The 14,946-nt window shown below is 41.7% G+C and overlaps 1 pseudogene; it reads right to left on the reverse strand.

Moving 5' to 3' along the window:
- Positions 1-3,532: 3,532 nt before the first annotated feature.
- Positions 3,533-5,373, reverse strand: LOC119511060 (annotated as a pseudogene).
- Between the last annotated feature and the right edge of the window lie 9,573 nt (positions 5,374-14,946).

The following is a 14,946-nucleotide window of genomic DNA, read 5'->3' on the forward strand; positions in this document are numbered from 1 at the left end:
ACAATTGATTTTTGGATATTGACCTTGTAGCCAGAGACTTTGCTGAATTTATTTGTTCTAATAGTTCTAGTAGTTTCATGTTTTCTGTGTTTACAACTTTAATATTTCATATTTTCTATGGTTTACATTATATCATCTGCAAATAAATACAATTTTACTTCTTCCTTTCCAATCTTTATACCTTTTTTCTTTTTCTTGTCTTATTGTACTGGCTAGAACCTTTAGTACAATTTTGTTTAGAAGTATTGAAGTGGTGATAGTGAACTCTCTTCAAGGACTTGGAAGGATGAGGGAAATTCTCTCCATTATGTTCTTTTAATGTTTTATTTGGCATGCTCTGACTTGGATCCTTGGAAAGACTGAAGTTACCTACTCATTTCCAAAGACATCAACTTAGTCTTTTGCAGGCACTGGGTGGGGAGGATGTAGATAGAAGCCCTTAACTTATATGTGCCTTTGTGCAAATTAGAAATAGGCATTTTTGACCAGATGACTTAAAAAAAAAAAAAAAAGGTGCTTTTTTTCTGGACTGGTGCAAACCTTGCCAGGTGACCAGGGCTCGGGGCTTGGTGAGCTGAGCACGAGTGCATTGCAGTTTTTTGTCCCCTCAGCAGGACTTTCGTCGAATGCACACATTGTACACTGTGTGGGGAAGCCCTGCTGAGGGGCCATAAGGGAGAAGGTTGGGGATGGAAGACACAGCCCACCTGCCTTGTGGAGGGTATGCCCCAGGCTCATCAGTGTCAGCACTAGGGGACAGAGCACCAATCTTTTGATGCTTTCCTGGGTGTCTGACCCCAAATCACTGATCTAAATCTCCGATACACAACTGATATTACATACCTCGCATTGCTTGTGAAATGATTTCAAATCCCAATATTTGGAAAGAGGAGTGGAGGGTTACCACCACTCCTATCTGTGTTTCCTTTGTGTACTCTTGCTTTTAACACTCTTGTCTCCTGCCTGTCCCTGTGTCTTAATTACATCCATCAGCTTGGTCCATGTGAAAAGAATTTGATGTGCGGGGTCAGCTGCATTCATAGAAGGTCAAGGAGCCAGCAACCTGGTTTTGGAAGGTGTAATTTGAGAAGCTCCTCCTCCCCACTGCAAATAGCCCATCTACCCTCTACTCTTATCTGCTACACTGCACCTAGGGAGATGGATTCCTTCTTCTGTTCTTTTTAAATTATAATTTTATTTTCATGTATAAAATACAGGATTCCCATACACCACCCTATTATTAACACCTTGTATTGGTGTGGTACATGTTACAATTGATGAAAGCACATATTTAAAATTGTGCTTTTAACTAGTGTCCATGATTTAACGTAGGGTTCACGGTGTTGTTGCAGGTCCATGGATTTTTTTTTTTTTCAATTTTATTTTAGTAACATATAAACAGCCTTAAAGTTTCCCTTTTAACCATATTCAAATATATAATTCACTGTTAATCAGGTTCACAATGTTGTGCCCTTCATCTGTTTTTGACACGGGCTTTTAAGGACTTCTTGTTATAAAATGTAAATGACCCTAGAAGGAAAAACACGTTGTCATTATATTAATACCTTTCTGTGAATTCATTAACCCACCATTGTGGCTTTATCACTTAGCTTTCTAATGAGCCAGGATGGTAAAGGTTTGTTGGAGAGAACAGGTGAAGAGGTGTGGAGAATGAGAAACATTGCCAGGGAAGTTTCTTCATCTTCAAAGGGCGGGCGTGTGTACTAATGAGCTTTTCCAGCTCCACCACTGAGGATTCTCAGAACTGTCTACAGGATAGTGGGAGGAAAGGTCAGGAAGGAATTAAGCAGGGATCTGACCAAATATGTGGGATGATGACCTTAACCTGAAACTGTGTCTATCCACCCACCACACCTTGTGCTCTAGAAAAGGAAACTGGTTTCTTGTGAACCCCGCCTGGGTCCAGTGTTCTCCTTCTCAAAGTTTCCAGAGATTCCGCCCCCAACCTCCTGGAAATTATCTGGAGTCTTTGTCTGGCTCCTACAGATAGCTAAAGCCATGGGGAGAGTGGGCAGGTGTGGGGGAGGGCATGTTAATGTCCATGGTTGTGTTTGTCAGACTGGATTAAAGACCCCTCCTCTAAGCTCTGGAGATAACCGGGGCATGTTGCTAGTACTGCATCTTCACATCCTCTTTAGAATTAACTGTTGTCGATTATATCTTCTCTTACCCAAGCCCTGTATTTCTGGAAAAAAGGTGTGAATTTTAAGACACGCCCCCCCCCCCTTTGTGTCCAGAAAACTGCTTAATGCACAGAACAACCCTTCCCTCCACTTAGATAAGACTCTAACCTATGACAAGGGCAAACACAGACTCTAAATTCCCATTCTTTGCCTCATAAATGATGAGCTTAACTGCTTGTCCCACTGATCAATGAGAACAAAATGCTTGTTAAACTTTCATTAAATTTCTCCAGATGCCTGAATTTTAAGGGGGCCTCCCAGAAAATAGTCTATTTCAGCATAAAATATCCTCAGATCTACTATCTGATCATGCCAGCCTTTCATCCCACTTCCTGTACCCAGTTCCTTCCTCTCTATGAAAGAAAACCTCTATTTGCCTAACTCTTGAGTTCTTCCTATTGCAATAGTCTCCAACTTCTATTGCAATAGCTCCTTTCTTCCTTGTGATAATCCTTGTGTGTGTATACATATTAATTGTATTGTAACAGAGCAGCTTGTACACTTTCAGTGTTTACAACTGAGCATTATCTTTCCTTTACAGTGAGACAAAAAGAAAATTTAAAAATAAGCAGGAACAAAACTACAATAGAAAATATTTAATTCAAGCTGGATCCTACAGCTTCTGCTGATTATCTCATTGAGTGGCAGAGCTCAAGTCATCATTAGAAGAGAATTTTATTTTAAAAGTGTCAACCTTAACTTCAGTGATGCCCATGAAAATCACAATTAAACATGCAAAGGAGAAGCAATATTGTCAAAATGCCCGCTTGACCCACCCAAACATCTCAAACCCATCCTTTGCTGACATTCTGGAACCCAGCTTAAAAAAAAATTTTTTTTAACCAAAGAAAATAAGGCAGATACATGTTGGTAAATGCTACGTGTCCATATTCACACAGAGACACAGTATAACCTCTGAGCCCAATATACAGAGAAAGAAGGAAAAAAGCTAGTATTCTGTACAGAAATACACAGGGGGTTGGCATCTCCAGCTTCCAGCAGAGCAGAAAGTTTTTCTTTTTTTCCCACAGAGCAGAGTAAGTTTTTTGTTCAGACAAAAAGGGACAAAAAATGAATCTGGAACAGAAAGAGGTAGCTATTCTTTTCCCACTGTATTCTGTTCAAGGTATTTCCTCCCCTGAAATAAGTTGAGAACCGTGGTGTGAAGGCCTCAAAAAAAAAAAAAAAAAAAAAAACAGAGCAACTGAGCACAAGAGGAAAATTAAAACAAAACAAAATAAACAAACAAAAAACACACAAAACACTGCAGCTTGCCCCCAGGAACTGAGAAAATTAAAAAAGGAAGATTGGAATCCTTGAGTATTCTATTAGTCATCTTCTACTTCACCCTCCTCTCCTTCCTCTCCCTCATCATCTTCATCTTCCCCTTCATCCTCATCCCCTTCTTTAATATCTTTCAAACCTTCCTCTTCTCCTCCTCCTCCCCCTTCTTCATCATCTCTATCAGGAACCAGATAATATTGTAATGGATTTGGCCAAACATCACCTTTGATGACCTCCTCCTTCCTCAGGTGACCTGCATCGGAATGGTCAGTAAGCCAGGTAAAGAACCTCCCTGGCTCAATCTGCCTCTTCCTCTGGCTTTCTTCTGTTTGACTTGATTTGTCAAGTCCTTTCCAGATCTCCATTTCATTTCAGTCGGCTTTGAGGATGGATCACTACTCTCATTCAGATGAAATTCTTTGGAGAGAACTTTATTTTCTCAATTATTTTCTTCAAAATGAAATTCAGTTCTGTGACCAGAGTTAATACTGTCAAATTCTGTCAACTTCTCCTCTGGTCAACTAACGCAGTGCCTCTTTACCCTCCCTCCCAAGCAGGGCAGACATTTGTGGATGGTTGACAGTTGTTGTTAGCGCCAAATGTGGAATATGGGTGATCGATTCTGAACTCTTCTGGAAGAATGCTTGGCGGAGTTTGTTATATTTCTGTTCTACCTTCACAGTCTCCTCATTGGCTTGTTTGTTTGGTCTGTCTATTCCATTCCGTATGTCATCAACATATTCAATGGCTTCTTGCTCTTCTTTTTCTGTGATTTCCTTGGCCCCATCAAAGTTGGAGTTGAGCATCTTTTTACTGACTTTGGCTGCCAGGGCCACGGGGTGGGGTGGGGTGTAGGGGTGCGAGGGTGGGGAGGGAGAAGGGGACAAGAGGGGGGCTGAAGAGGGAGGGGAAGGGAGTAGAGGTGAAGGGGGCGGGCAGGTGGCTTCCCCTCAGCCCTTGAGCACTGGCCTGGTCCATTGACCACCGGAGCTGGTCCGGCTGTCTTCTCCTAGTGTTTGCTGTCCCTCGCCCTGGCTGGGTTCCCTCGACTGCTGCCTGCCCCTCTCCCTGCACAGCCTCCTGCTCCTGGAGCCACCTCCTCCTCCAGCTTTAATCCCTTGGAATAAAGTCTCTCCTTACCATCTTCTGCTAGGCTGTGAGTTCCTTGATGGCAGGCCCTGTCTCTCTTACTCTTTTTTTTTTTTTTTTTTTAAATCTCTGGCTCTCTGTACTGGGCCTGCCACATAGAAAGAAGCTCTCAATCAAAGTTCAGTGAATGGGAAAGGGGCAGGAGAGTGGAGTGAATCAGATTCCCCAGGCTTATAACCTCAGCCCCATCTTCAACTTTTTCTTCATTTGACCCCTTCCACCCAGTCAGCACTAAAATCCAATGATTCTTATTTCACAGTGTCTGTTTCTATGACTTCCTCCCTGATTCAGGCCATCATCCATTCTCTCCTGGGTACTATGCTACAATTGAGCTTTCTCATCACCAGTCGCCTGTTCCTTATGCTTTCTGCACAGGTACACCTTTCTAAAGTACCTTTTCATCTTATCACAGGCCTGCTCAGAAGCATTTCCTGGACTCTTCATCACTAATGACATAAAATCCAAACTCATCAGCTCAGCTTTCAAGCCTCTTCCATATCCTACCATTCTATCCATCTTTTCAATAAAAGCATCTGAGCTTCTGTTCTAGCCTCTGGGGAGAAGGACTTTCACCTGGAATTCACTGCCCTAGCCAAATTGGCTTTATCACTGTCCTGCCTTCAAGCCCCTATGCAAACTCTCTCTCTGCCTGGTGTGCTCTTTCTCCTCTACCTGTCCCTGCATCTGTCCAGGACCTGATGAGCCCACCTCCCCCAGAGATGTCTCTTGGGGTCATCCCAGGCCACATCAGTCTTTTCCTCCTGTAGCCCTAGGTCATAGCAACCTTGGACACCAAGCTGAATACAGAATAGGGTCCAGTCAAAGCCAACATGATTTTAATTTACAGCAAAAATCCGCAGGCCACTCTCTCTCTAACTAAGCCACCTTAGCAGGTGATCTCACTGCCCTCCCCACTACGTGGGACCTGACTTCCAGGGGTGTAAATCTCCCTGGCAACGCAGGATATGACTCCCAGGGATGAATCTGGACCCGGTGTCATGGGATTGAGGACATCTTCTTGACCAAAACGGGGATGCAAAATGAAACAAAATAAAGCTTCAGTGGCTGAGAGATTTCAAATGGAGTCGAGAGGTCACTCTGGTGGACATTCTTACGCACTATATAGATAACAATTTTTAGGTTTTAATGTACTGGAATAGCTAGCAGTAAATACCTGAAACTATCAAACTCCAACCCAGTAGCCTTGACTCTTGAAGACGATTGTGTAACAATGTAGCTTACAAGGGGTGACAGTGTGATTGTGAAAACCCTGTGGATCACACTCCCTTTATCCAGTGTATGGATGGATGAGTAGAAAAATGGGAACAAAAACTAAATGAAGAATACAGTGGGATGGGGGGTGACTTGGGTGTTCTTTTTTACTTTTCATTTTTATTCTTATTTTGATTCTTTCTGGTGTAAGGAAAATGTTCAAAATAGATTAGGGTGATGAATGCATAACTATATGATGGTACTGTGAACAGCTGATTGTACACCATGAGTGATTGCATGGTATGTGAATATATTTCAATAAAACTGAATTAAAAAAAATAATCCATGGGCCATCCCAAGCAAGGACAGAGAAAAAGGAGCAATGACAAGTGGGAAATGGGGTTGGGTCAGGGCTGCAGCAGGGTTGGCAGTGGGCAGATTAGGTAGAGCTGGTGTGGAATATTGAAAAGGCACCAAACCGACTTCCACTCTCATAAAAGCATCTCTGCTGGGAGATGGTTCCATTAGCAGACATCTACAATTAGCAAATCCTTGGTGCTCAGGCTTTGATCCTTCTCTGAGTGCTTTTAAACAATATCAAAGAGTCTACAGAGCCTCTCTGGGGAACCAGTGTTGGGGGGGTGGGGATGGGGAATGGAAAACCCGAGGCCCTGGGAGCCTGAGGTCACTAACTCCCTCCCTCCCTGTGCAGTGAGTGGCCAGGCCCAGCCTCCTGGGTGTTGCTACTCAGATGTGTACCAGGGCACCTTTTCTTTCTTGATGTCTTCACTCATTTGTTATCAAGAAAAAAACGACTCCCAATAAAATCGGGTTTCTGGAAATCCCACTTCGTGCAGTCTTAAAGGTGATACATCACCCAAGAGCATCGTGTAAGACAGGTTGACTTCAAGGGCAGGTTGACTCAAGATCAAAACAGAACAGGATGTGTTGGGAACTGCTGAATACTGTGCCCTTCCTAACATAGCACACAGTTTAAATGTTGCAAAACACATACAAAACACCCTCTTTTTCTTATTGCACGGATCATATTTATTGTGGAACACTTAGAAAATACAGAAAAGCAAAATATAAAAATCCATAATCCCACCATATTTTAGTGCACGTCTTGTAAGTCTCCCTCCTCCTTCGCTTCCTTCCTTATTCCTTGGGCAGGGTGGGGGTCCTTTCAGTATCTGTGCTCCTCCAACTCCCAACTCCATCCCTCTCCCTTCTTATTGCATCCTCCTCCTTTTCTATGCCCAAGATAATTTAAGGTGGGGGTTATCTACACTGGGTAGGTGGGCTGGAGACCAAGTACAGCTTCCATGTGAAGATCTTGCAGAAGGAGAAGGAAGGTCCTCGTTGAACTCCTCAGGGAAGGCTGGCTGGGATAGCCCTGGGCTCAGCTAAGGGACAGGTGTGGACTGAGAGAAGCTGGGGAGCCTCTGGGTGTGAACTCCACTGCCACTCAGCCAACGAGTTGTGATGACATTTCTCCCCAGGCAGCCAACACGCAACTGACCATGGGCTTCCAAGATGGGACTGGGCCACATTGGCAGGAAGATTCTTTACTTTCTCCTTGAGGTTTAACCTACATACAACAAGGAGCATAAAGAGCATTTATCTTAAGGGTACAGTTTACTGAAGTTTTACATATATAGTCACCTCTGTGACCACATCCTAGCTCAAAATAGAAGACATCTGCTGGACCCTTGAAGTTTTCCTTGCTCCTTCCCAGTCAATATCCACTCTCCCTGTACCCCTTCCCCATAAAGGTAAACACCATTTTGACTTATAGCAACATGCATTCTTTTATATCTGGCTTCTTTTGTTCATGTTGTTCCATTTGTTTGTTGGTTAATATTTTGGACATATTATTCATATTATTTTATCAACTTTTTATTGTACCCAAAAATGGAATTCTCTTGTGCACATTTTTCTTTTATAATTGGTCTTTTCACTTAATATTTTGGCAGCATTTTTCCATGCTCTTACCATTTTTCTACTCTGTATCATGTTCCATTTCACGTGTGTGGCAATTTCAGTTAAACAGTCCTCAATAGTTCAACATCAGGTAATTTCCTTTTAAAAAATATTAGAAGCAATAATTTACTGAACATCCTTGCAATGAAATGTTTCTGAACATCCTTAATGATTCCTTCAGGACTGTGATGGTTAGTTCATGTGTCAACTTGGCCAGGTGATGGTACCCTGGTGTCTGGTCAAGCAAGCACTGGCCTAACCGTTACTGCAAGGATGTTTGTGGCTGGTTAATAAACCAGAAGGCTGGTTTATTAAATCATCAGTCAATTGATTGCAGCTGTGACTGATGATGTCAATGAAGGGTGTGTCTTCCACAATAAGAGAATGCAGTCAGCTGGATTTAATCCAATCAGTTGAAGACTTTTAAGTGAGACAGAGGAACTTCACTTCTTCAGCTGACCAGCAAAGCGTTTCCTGAGGAGTTCATCGAAGTTGCCGGTTCGTTTCTTGAGGAGTTCATTGAACAGGTTCATCAAAGTTGCCAGTTCGTTTCCTGAGGAGTTCATCGAACATCTTCATTGGAGTTGCCTGTTTGCTGCTTGCCCTATGGAATTTGGACTCTTGCATACCCACAGTTGCATGAGACACTTTTATAAATCTTATATTTATAAATATCTCTTGTTGATTCTGTTTCCCTAGAGAACCCTAACTAGTACAAGGACCAATTCTTAGAAGTGGAATCACTAGGTCAAAGTTCATACACATTTTAAAACTTTGTCATCAACAGCAGTGGATGAGCGTGTCTCTGCTTGTACAAATCTTTACCATCACTGGGCATTATCTTTTCAGTCTTTGCCAAGCAAAAATAATAGCAATAAATGGGGGGAAAAAAACCTTAAAAAATGTATCTTGCTTTATTTGCATTTCTTCAGTTACAAACTTGGCCAAACACTTCTACATATATTTATTCATCCCTTCTTCTTCTGCCTCTCAATTCAATGTCTGAGTCAGGCAGGGTTCAGCTGTAGACAACAGAAACTAATTTTCCTTTTTTAAGGAGAAAGAACTTTTACATAGGGAATTAGCTGCCTGCAGTCACTGAAGTGGCTGGAGGAGCAGGATCTCTGCTGGGTTTTCAGAAAGGACTCTGAGAACAACATCCCAGATCTGGCACACCAGGAGAGCTGCTACTTCTGCTTCAATCGACTTCACTGTAGATATTGGGCATCTGCTGCCACAACTTTGACCCTTGAGTCACTCTAGGTCTGCCAGAGCTTCTCCTGTGCCCTGCTCCCAGGACACACCAAGCTCTTAATTGTACAGGGGCTCTGCTAATTCTACCACCCAGACAGACAGCAACAACAACAAAAAAAGTGAAACCAATCTATAGAACAAATACCTGCAAATGTTTGGTCAGAAGTAACAAGCATACTTTTAAGTACTTATTTGAGGTCAGAGGAATGCCAAGGGAACTCTAGGAGGTTACAAATGGAGGGGGAACTAGAAACTGGAGTAATAAGCTCCTACTGAAGCTACCTCTATGCCCAGAGGAGCATTTGCCAATCTTGGTAGCCCAGATGCTTGGTTGGCCATGTGAACTTGGGGTACAGGGCCTTGAGGGGACCTATGCATGTTAGAGAGTTGAACTGAGAATTCCACACAGTGCCAAGACTGTCAAAGGGCTATATTTTTATATTAAGTACAACTATAATCATAATCTCTCATTAATTCTAACAAAGGTAAGACACTTGTGCCAGTTTGAATATACTGTGTCCCCCAAACTCCATTATCTTTGATGTAATCTTGTGTGGGCAGACGTTATCAGTGTTGATTAGACTGTAATTCTTTGAGTGATTCCATGGAAATGTGCCCCACCCAACTGTAGGTGATAACTCTCATGAGATAATTTCCATGGAGGTGTGGCCCCACCCATTCAGCATGGGCCTTGATTAGTTTACTATATAAGTTCAGACAGAAGGAGCTTGCTATAGCCAAGACGGACACTTTGAAGAAAGCACAGGAAGTAGATGAGAGAGATTTTGAAGATGGCTGTTGAAAGCAGACTCTTGCTTTGGAGAAGTTAAGAGAGGACAAATACCCCAAGTACGACTAAAAGTGACATTTTTGAGGGACTGCAGCCTAGAGAGGAATGTCCTGGGAGAAAGCCATTTTGAAACCAGAACTTTGGAGCAGACACCAGCCATGTGCCTTCCCAGGTAACAGAGGTTTTCGGACACCATTGGCCATCCTCCAGTGAAGGTACCTGATTGCTGATGTGTTACCTTGGACACTTTATGGCCTTAAGACTGTAACTGTGTAACCAAATAAACCCCCTTTTATAAAAGCCAATCCATCTCTGGTGTTTTGCATTCTGGCAGCATTAGCAAACTAGAACAATACTAATGCTAAAAGTTAAAAATAGTGGTAGGTATATGGGAACACTGTATTTTCTTCATGATCTTTCTGTAAACCTACAACTTCTCTAATTTTAAAAAAGTCAGTATCCTCAGGGAAAGAATGGACTGAATAAAAAAATCTGACTTTCAGCAAAAAAGAAATGACAAGGAAATTTGTCTTTGACTGGGCTCTGGGTAGAGAAAAAAAGGGTCTTCCAAGAATTCATAACTGTACATCTCCACTTGTATGAATTTGGGTTTGGGGTTTGAATCTATACCAAATGACTTGAGAAGTTAATTTTATACCTGTGAGTTAGTTGCAATCCTGGACATCAGACAGAAGCAATGCAGAACCTTTTTGGAGGGATGTTAGCCTCAAACCAAGCCTTAGAGGATTCCCACAGAAAAACCCCAGCTCAACATAAGCTCTCAATCTGAAATTTGAAAACCATATGAAGAAACAAGCTACCAAAAATGAGAGTCAGCAAAAACTCCTAGGAATTTAAGAGTTTGTCAAATGCGGAATTCAAAACAAGTATGCCTAAAATGTTTGAGCCAAAATATATACAAGGGCCCTGCCCCAATCAAGCTGATGGAATGAGATGCTTCAGGGCTCTGTCCCCCCACAGAAGCCTTGAACAACCAAGAATGGACAAAAACACCTTTTCTCAAAGCTCCATAAAACAGTTAAAGGACTGCAGTAACAGGAAAAGCACCAATTCAAGAAAAAGGCTACCTAAAAGTGGTAGAATCTTGTGGTGTCTTGGATGGCCCCTCCCCAACCCCTTGCTGGTTTGATGTGGAGCCAGCCCATCCTCGCACTGAAGATCACTGGTTTTGGTTTTGCAGGGAGCAGAGAAACATTTGGGCACAAACTGGGAGCATATATGTCTGACCCAGTCTATTTGGTGGAGGACTCACTGTTCCAGAATTTGCCCTGAGTGTAGAAGGCAGCTCACAGAGATCTCCTACAGAACACTGAGGGAGAGCAGTTAAGTGGCTGCCTTGGCCAAGGGATTGCTGACTATAGAAAGTACAGTGCAGTGCCTGGGACCATAAGGAGACTGTTTTCTAGGGAACAGGGAACACTTGTATCTGTGTAAATGGAGGAATTCCCAGGGCCACGTACACATGACTAAGAAAAGGCACATTTGCAGAAAGATCAGAGTAGCCGCTATGTTTTGGCCTTGAGCTATTCTCTAAACTCATTATATGGATAATCTCTAAAGGAGAGTGCTTGCAAAGGTCAATCTACAAAGATTGGGAAAGCTTCTCTTTTTTTCCTTCTTTTTACTCATTTTTTTTTTTTTTTTTGTAGTTGTTGTTAGCTCCTGGCATTTAAGGAAAGCTCTGTCATAACATTAGTTATATACAGGCTTAAGGAATAGATGCCTCAGAGTCTAAATTCCAATGATAACACAGTAAAATGTCAAAATGTCCAGGTTTCGAACAAAAGATTTCAAAGCATAAAAAGAAAGAGGAAGTGATAGCCTAGGATAGGAGAAATTTAAGGCATTAGAAACCATACATGAGGAGGACCAGACCTGGGACATACCAGACAAAGACTTGACAAAAATGATTCTAAATATGTTCAAAAAGTTAAAGGAAAATATGGACAAAGAACTAAAGGAAATCAGGAAAATGATAAATGAACACAATGAGAATATCAATAGAGGGATGGAAATTATGAAAAGGAAACAGAGATGAAGACCACAGTAACAAAATTAAAAACTCCCTAAAGGGCAGCCCCACAGCCGTCACATGACATTTTCCTGAAGGAGCCATCCACAGTCTTCTGGGTGGCAGTGATGGTGTGGATGGTTGTCGTGAGTCCCTCCACAATGCCAAAGTTGTCTTGGATGACCTGGGCGAGGGGGCCAGGCAGTAGGTGGTGCAGGAAGCCCTGCTGACGACCTTGAGGGAGTTGTCATACTCTCAGGGTTCAGGCCCATCACAAACATGGGGGCATCAGCTGAAGGAGCAGAGATGACGACTCTTTGGTGCCACCCTTCAGGTGAGCCCCAGCCTTCTCCCGGGTTGTAAAGACACTAGTAGACTCCACAACATATTAAGCACCAGCATCACCCCATTTGTTTGTAGGAGGGATTATTCTCCTGGAAGATAGTAATGGGATTCCCATTGATGACAAGCTTCCCGTTCTTAGCCCTCACAGTGCCTTTGAACTTGCCGGGGGTGGAATCATACCGGAACATGTAGACCATGTAGTTGACATCAAGAAAGTGGTCACTGATGGCAACAACCTGCACTTTGCCAGAGGTTACAGCAGCCCTGGTGACCAGGCATCCAATATGGCCAAATCCGTTTATCTCGACCTTCACCATCATGTCTCAGGGATGTGGCTGACACTGCACGAAAAGATATGGCTGTCTGTTGAGCTGGGAGGAGAGGAGTCTCCTGCTAGCATTTTCTGTTTTCATCACAAAGATTGTCCTAATATGACAATTGAAGAGGCCATTAATAATTGTGGAGCTCTGCTGTGTGCAAGCTGCCGGACCACATTACTGACAGCATATGAGGTGGCTGTAGGCGATGGCATAGTGACATTTTTATTTTAATGGCTATACATTTATTTTAATGTTCAGTAGAAAAAATATATACTTAGCCCTTGTGAGCTCACAGATATAATTGCTTAGAACTTGTCTAAGGGGATAAAAAAGGATTTCAGGTTGATTTTCTTTTTCTCATGAAATAAATACTAGTACAGGCAAAAAAACAAAACAAAACAAAACAAAACAAAAAAACCTCCCTAAAGGGATTCAATAACAGATTGAAGCCGGTAGAAGAAAGGATCAGTGAACTTGATATGACAATTGAGATTGTCCAGCCTGAGGAGCAGAAAGAAGAAAGAATAAATGAAAGCAAACAGAGCCTGAGGAACTTATGTGACAACATCAAGCATATCAATATATGTATTGCGGGAGTCACAGAAGGAGAAGAAAGAGAGAAAGAGGCAGAAAGAACATTCAAAGAAATAATGGCTGAAAAATTCCCAAATTTAATGAAAGACATGAATACACATATCCAAGATGCTCAACGAACTACAAACAGGATAAACTCAAATAGAACCACATTGCAGCCTATTATAACCAAACTGTTGAATGTCAAAGATGAAGAGAGAATTCTGACAGCCACAAGAGAGAAGAAACACGTCAGGTACTAGGGACCCTCAATAAAACTAAGCCAATTTCTGATCAGAAACTATGGAGGCAAGAAGGCAGAGGGAAGACTTATTTAAAGTGCTGAAAGTTAAAAACTGCCAACCCAAAATTCTATATCCAGCTCAACTGTCTTTCAAAAATGAGGAAGCAAATAAGACATTCCCAGATAAACAAAAGCTAAGGGAGTTCATCACGACTAGACCAGTCCTAAAGGAGTTGCTAAAAAGAGTTTTGTAGGTTAAAAGGAAAAAAACAATAGACAATGATGGATACCACATAAAGAAATAAGAGTATCTGGTAAGGATAATGACATGGGTAAATAAAAATGCCATTACTGTATTTCTGGTTTGTAATTCTACTTTTTACTTCCTACAGGATCTAAAAGACAAATGTATAAAATGTAATGAGAAATCAGTGGTTTTGGAATCATAATGTATAAACATGTAATTCGTGACAAGAACTACATAAAAATGGGGGGAGGTTGGGAGGAATAGGAACATAGATTGTATATGTTATTGAAATTAAGTTGGTGTAATAGTTATGTTTATGTGTCAGATTGGCCAGGTAATGGAGCTCAGTTGTCTGGTCAAGCAAGCACTGGCCTAACCATTGCTCTGAGGACATTTTGTGGACTTAAATCATCAGTAAGTTGATTGCATCTATGATGGATTACATCTACAATCAACTTTAGAGAGTGTCTTCAGCAGTGAGAGACATTTAATCCAATCAGTTGAAGGCTTTAAAAGGAAAAGTGATGACTTCAGCAGTCAGAAGAAAGAATTTCCATCTCTACTTCAGCCAGCCAGTTTTCATCAAAAAACTTTCATCAGAGTTGCCAGCTTGCAGACTGCTCTATGGAATTTGGGCTTGTGCATCCCCATAGTTGTATGAGACTCTTTTATAAACTCTCATATTTACAGATATCTCCTGTTGGTTCTGTTTTCCTGGAGAACCCCGACTAATACAGTTGGTATCAAAGCAAAAGAGATTGTTATAAATGTAGGATGTTAAATTTAAGCCCCATGGTAAGTACAAAGAAAATATTGGAGAATATGCCAGCTATTGGAGATAGGAATTACAATACAGGTTACCAGGGGTGGGAGTAGAGGCTGGGGAAATGGTGAGTTAATTCATAATGTATACAGGGTTTTGGTTTGGGGAGATGGGAAAATTTTAGTAATGGAAGGTGTTAAGGGTACTGCAACAGTATAAATATGAGCAATCCCACTGAATGGTATGCTTGGGACTAGTTGAGATGGGAAGGTTTATTTTGTTTATATATTCCACAATTAAAAACAAGAATGAGCAGCTAAGGAGACAATGACAATTAAATGCAATATGGGAGCCTGGAAATGATCTAATAATGGAGGAGAAAAAGCTAAAAAGGACATTTGTAGGATATATGAAAAAATTGGAATATAGACTAAGCTTTATGTCAATGTTAAATTTCTTGAACTTGATATCTGCAGTTAAGGTGGATACCTAAGTGCATATCTCTATTCTTAGGAAATGTATGTGGCAGTATTAAGTGCTTAAGGA

The sequence above is a fragment of the Choloepus didactylus genome, chromosome 2 (assembly GCF_015220235.1).
Source record: "Choloepus didactylus isolate mChoDid1 chromosome 2, mChoDid1.pri, whole genome shotgun sequence".
NCBI lineage: Eukaryota > Metazoa > Chordata > Mammalia > Pilosa > Megalonychidae > Choloepus > Choloepus didactylus.